This window comes from Pteropus alecto, unplaced genomic scaffold, assembly GCF_000325575.1.
Source record: "Pteropus alecto unplaced genomic scaffold, ASM32557v1 scaffold72, whole genome shotgun sequence".
In the NCBI taxonomy this organism is placed as follows: Eukaryota; Metazoa; Chordata; class Mammalia; order Chiroptera; family Pteropodidae; genus Pteropus; species Pteropus alecto.
Window position 1 is genome coordinate 15,718,884 of NW_006436811.1, and position 6,261 is coordinate 15,725,144.

Genomic DNA, 6,261 nt, shown 5'->3' on the forward strand with positions numbered 1-6,261 from the left:
GACATATGCCATATTCAGTGTATATACTTTATCCTGATATTTCCCAAATATGTCTGATCGTGAGAATTACCCATGTTGCTTATTAAAAATCTTTATTCAAAGGGCCCCTAGACTGATTCAGTTGGTCTGGAACAGGATTGGCAATCTAAAGCTCTCCAGTTAAATCCAGACCACGACCTGTATTTGTAGATAAAGTTTTATTGAAACACAACTGCACCTGTCTTCCTTAATGCCTGTGGCTGCTTTTCTATTACAATAGCAGTATACAGTACTTGTGAAAGAGTTCATATGGCCAACAGTGTAGAAAATATTTCTTATCTGGCACTTTACAGAAAACATTTGCTGACTCTCTGTCAAGAGAAAGTGTAGAAATATGAATATCTTAAGAAAGCTCCTTCTAACTGACCATTATAATCAAACTAGTTTGGCTCTTTCTGTTTATTTGATATGCCAAGTTATTTATCACAGAGCTTGGAAAATCCTGGGTTACTGTTGAATGATGTAAGTATTATATAGATTGAATTGCAGAACATTTACCTAATCAATGGCATCATTTTAATGAACTAATTCCCCTCCATGACCTTTTAAGAGATGTCTATTAAAATGTTCTAGAATCCTTAAATTTACTCATATCATATACATAATATAAAACTTTTATATTTATCTAGCTTTTAGTCATTCTCTATTTATGTCCAGTTGTTTTTATATGAGGAACAATAGTAGAACATGGATATTGACCTATGGACATAAATGTGAAAAAGTACAATAGCACATTTTTATACATAGCTCAAAGTTTCAGTCATGGACTACAAAATAACTTATCTTCTTTGTTATTATTACAAAGAAAAACATCTGATGGTAGGAAAAAATAAGGAAGTAAAATATTAAAATTCCAATAAAGAGAGGAAAGGGAAGGAAAAGAAAAAAGAAAAGAAAAGAAAAGAAAAAAGGAAAAGAAAAAGAAAAAGAAAAGAAAAGAAAATAAATTGTATCTCGGCCTGAGAAAATGTTAAATACGCAATAATACTAACATACACAATATTTTTTTTTATTCTTATGCAATATACAAACAGTTCAAGTATTTTTAAGAAAGAAGTATTAAAATCTGAAAGCATCCTGTTCAGTCTGGATTAATGAATAAAATTGTAATTTATGTTTTTTATTCATGCCTCCCCCAGTTGTGACCTCTAATAAACATAAGCTATTTTCTAATCCTATCATTTTATATTTTTAAGGAGTAGGGCTTATTTTCTTTATGAGGAAAGTTCGTTTAGTTCACTAAATCCTTCAATATGCTTCTTTTTAATTCTTCTATGAAGTTGTATTTTAGTTTTTTAGCTCTAAAAAGAGCGCATCTAGAAAAAATAAACTGAAAAGAACGGCTGAAAATCAATCAATAAAATAATTCCATCTAAGCATTACTTTTGCAGAGAGTCTTTTATCATGAGTCATGCCAATCAGTTTGAAAACTGATAAAAAGCTTACTTGGCAGGTAACCACTTGTGGATTATTTATGAACTACTGGTACTATTAGATGAAGTAGTAAGCTCTGCAAAGTTAACAAAATTGCAGGAAAACCTACCACACCCACTCTTAATGGAAAATTTCTTTACTTTTCTCAGACCCACCTGAAAATGGAACCAACTGTATATATCTTTGAAATATAGTCTATAATTATTTATATGCCATAGGAAGATTTGTGTTATTAAGAAATAAAATGACTTAATGTATTCACTTAGGAAGTACCTGAAGCTCTTATTTATTTTGAAACTCAAAAACAATTTTAGCTGAATATTTCTTTCATAAATTTTAATGCATATGATTTTTATTAATGTTCAAATAATTTGAATTAATATTCAGTAATTATTTCTAATGAGTCAGTAAACAATGATATCACGAAGTAGAAGACAATTATTGTACAAGCAGTGCTCATAAGATAGTTTTCTATGAACTATTAATTTACCTACTCAAAACTTACATGTATGTTTCTATAAAATACTTATTTCTATTTCTGTATATTTTTGATGTTTTTTTTTTTCAGATTTTTCAACCATTTGAGAACAGGCCATCTATAAATATGACTAATAATAATACGAAAATTTAATATTTATCAGTATCTTCATTAGGGTATCTACTATTAAATTTTCCGGATTCTTGAGAATTATTCTGTTTATATCCACAAGTACTTGCATTACTTATTTGCAAAGAAAAGGTCATTTATAACCTAAAATTCTACTTTTTCTTAACAACATATTGTTCAGAACTACAAAATTTACTATATTTGGAATAATTATATTTAGAGCAATTTAATTTTAATTAAGTTGGTCTGTGAACAACATGGAGGTTAGGGGTACCACCCCTCACCATGCAGTCAAAAATCTGTGTGTAACTTTTGACTCTCCCAAAACTTAACAGTTGTTCATTAGTATTTGTAGGGGATTGGTTCAAGGATCACCATGCATGCCGCAATTAGCAGATGTTCAAGTCTCTTATATATAATGACATAGATCAATGTAGTCAGCCTTCTGTACCTGTGGATTCACAACCATATGTAGAAATACTATTTTGGATTCTCGGTTTGTTTAATCCAATCCTTGGTTGGATCTGTAGGTGCAAAACACCTGGGGCTACAGTGAGCCAACTCTATATTTATTGAAAAATATTTGTGTATAACTGGACCAGCATTGTTCAAGCTTGCGTTTTTCAAGGGTCAACTGTTTTCTACAACTCAAAACTAATATTACATGTTTGTGTAAATTAAATTATTTACAATTTATCTTCCAAAGTTATCTAAAAATAACAAGCCATTTGTAACTACACAGGTAATGAGATTAGTATATTTTTTGCTGAATTGTTATCTGCAAGGCCTTCATCAAACTTATTTTTAACTTTTTAACCAATGAAAGTTTAGAAATTCAATGGAGATATGTACAATCTTATATAGATTTTAATCTTCACTCTACTATGTGACTTTTATGAATGCTACTTTTTCTGATAAAAAAGTAGTGACTTTATTTCCTCAATAGCAAAATCTATAATGAACTTTGGAAGTTGAATATATTTGATGCTAGATTAACTTAATTGTGGGCTTCTTTGTTTTCTTCAAATCCTTGAGAAATCTCTTGGTAAATGATAAATTAATTTTCTCTTACCTATTAAAATTTATTGCAAAATTCCTGTATGACTATATATAGGCACATATAACTGACTACTCAAATTTTCTATATGTTTTCTATTTTCTGAGGGGGATGAATTTCAAAATGTCAAAATTTTCTAAGCATATGGTGGTATAATGTATGCAAACATGTTTGATAAATTGTAAAATGTAAGCAAATATTCATATACTAAGGAAATATTTTAAAAGCTTTTTCTTTCTCTCAGTCTCAAAATAAACTGAATAAGACAAAGCATTCAGAATACAGAAACTGGTACAACTGCATTCCTCCTCTCAAAAACTACAAAATAAACAGCATATTATAGTGCTATGCTATAATTACTATCATAGAGTTAAGCCTAAGGTCAAATAGAAACACATGAGAAGCCTCTTGTACTCTGAAGTCTTAACTTGATGAGAAAATTTTAAAAGAAAAAAATAAACTGACTTCACAAATCCTTTTAAATCTAGACTTAGACAAACTCAAATTTATTTGCAAATCATCATTTATAATTTAGTATTTACATGCAAAGTTATCATCCTAATCCCTATACATTTTTTAGAAGTAAAAAAAAAAAAGAGAGAGAATGTAAGACATTAAAAGTTTATTTCTGTCTTTTCTGACAACTATTCAGTACAGAATTTTACTTAGGGCATCTAGGAATATTACCCAAGGAAATCAATTCCTCATTCATGTTTGCTTAGGCTCTTTAGGGTATGCCAGTTAATAAAAGTTGTGATTGCCAGAGCTCAGTGTTTTATTATGTAAAAGCCTTTTTACCCATTCCTTTGGGTCAGCTTTTTAATGATGAACTGAGCTTTCTCTTAGAAGCTCAATTGTCAAGTAGAGTTGGGTTAATGTAGATTATATGAAATGAAGCAGGCACTAGTAAATGACATATAAAACATTTAATGGATTCCAGAAATAGAGTCAGACTATAGAAGAAAAAGAAGTGAGATTGAGAAAAACAAGAATTAAATTAGACTTGCTGGTGATTTATCCTGCCTTTTGGGGCAAGGTGACCTGCTTTCAGGTAAATTACTCCAATGCACAGCACAGATGTACCTTTGATATGCGCTTTTTCTTAATTCATTTGGATCTTAAAATTTATTTTAAAGTATATTTTAAAGATGACCCAAAGCAAACTAGGAGCATAACACTCCTTACATTATTGCTATATCTGAAGTAGAGATGAAGATCCTGAAAGTAAATTTAATTAAGCAATATTGACTATATATTTCAAGAAAAGGTAGGGCATGTGTGCTCAAGAAGTTAGGTTTTCTTTATTCCTTTTGTTTTCTCTAAAATAATTAATTCAAAAGCAATACTAAAAGTTAGCCTACTTTTGATTGAGTTAGACTATAATTAATTTGGGTCTAATCTTAAAAGATATGCTTGTTTATACATTAGAGTCAAGAGATGAAGTAAAACAACATTTGGATTGTCAGAGACAGCAGTTTAAATTATGCAAATGACCACAAAGCATCCTGGCAGTTGACAGTAAAGGGGGAGATGATGAAATGTCTGAGCACAAACTTTCAGCTGAGAGTAAACCTACTCATTTGAAGTTAATGGACTCTGGGACTTGCATCCACATGTTTCTTTGTCAGCTCTTAGAAGCTCTTAAGCACCGCTGCGGTGCTGATGTAAATATGAAGAGCTATTAAGTAAACAAGAGCTCTGTGCTTAGAAAACACATGTAGAAATGGTGAAGATCAGTTATTCAAAATATTTATAAGCTTGAAACTACCTCAGGGAACATTTGGTCCTTAGTCCTACTTTTAAAAAGAAATCCAGCAAGATTAAATGACTTAACCAAGGTCACACATCTAGTATGTGGCTGAGTATAAACATGAAGTGCATCCTCATATTTTCTCCTTTATCATGATGTAAATAGGGATATGCACATAGATATTATTTATTAGCAACTTGAAGATGTATCTTAATGTAGGGACTGTGAAGAAGGAAAGAAAATAATTATGTATTTTTTATGTTTTTTTTTACAACATAAACATTAAAAAACTGAAATAATACTAATGCCATGTATATATTAAACTTTTACAGATTCCAAGCAACCATCAAGCATTTTTCCTTCCCTATATCTATCCCCCCTCACAGACACATTCTAAACATATATTGGTGGGTGTAGAGAACATTTATCAACATAAAAATGGTTAAATTTGGCCACAAAAATAATTGAAGTCAATATGCAAGAGTATTTTTTATAAATGGAAAATGAATACATGGAATTGAGGATATTTCTCAGTAAAGATATGTAAATAGGACTCAGAATGAGCATCAATTTTAAAATAAATGTGAAGAAATAAAAAAATTGAAAAAGGTTAAGTTGTACATGTAAACAGAAAGGCAGTAAATTACAGATGAGAGCAATAGAGTAGAATCTAAAAGAAAATGATATTTCAAGGAAGAGAGTAGCTAATACTTCCAGATGAGATTCCAAATATGTAGTAAGAATTATAAAGTGTTTTTTGCAATTAAAAGAAAATTCTGTGCTGTTATTATTTTCTAATGGTTATTGGAGAAATTAAGGCGATTAAACTAGATTTGGTGTGTTGAGGAGTATATTGGGTGAATTATGATAACAGAGCAAAATTATTTTCAAGAGGGTCACTAATGCTGTAGAGAAGAGATATGTGGCATAGCCAAAGGAAAGCATGAATCTAGAGGAATATATGGTCAGTCAGATTATTTTCCTTGAGTCGTTCCAAGGTAGGTAGACTTGAACACATTTATTTTTATTTTATTTTATTTTTATTTTTTAGGGAGGCAACCTTGGTTGACTTGACAGATCACAAGGACCTTGTCAGCTTACAATCCTTATTTTTTTTCTTTATTTATGTTTTTAATTTTTTTTTATTTTTTACACCCACAGCACCTGATCTTCCTAGGTGGTCTCCCATCCAAATACTAACCAGGTCCAACCCTGTTTAGCTCCCAAAATTAGACGGGATTGGGTTTGTTCAGGGTAGCATGGCCTTAGACTAGACTTGAACGCATTTAAATGCTGCATGGAAGAAGGCAATAGAGAAAAGGAGGTTGGAGATATAGGGGCAGAGGTAATTGATAAATATATATATATATATAT

The 6,261-nt window shown here is 30.5% G+C and overlaps 1 pseudogene; it reads right to left on the minus strand.

Annotated features, from left to right (window-relative positions):
• Positions 1–6,039: 6,039 nt before the first annotated feature.
• Positions 6,040–6,158, minus strand: LOC112481498 (annotated as a pseudogene).
• Between the last annotated feature and the right edge of the window lie 103 nt (positions 6,159–6,261).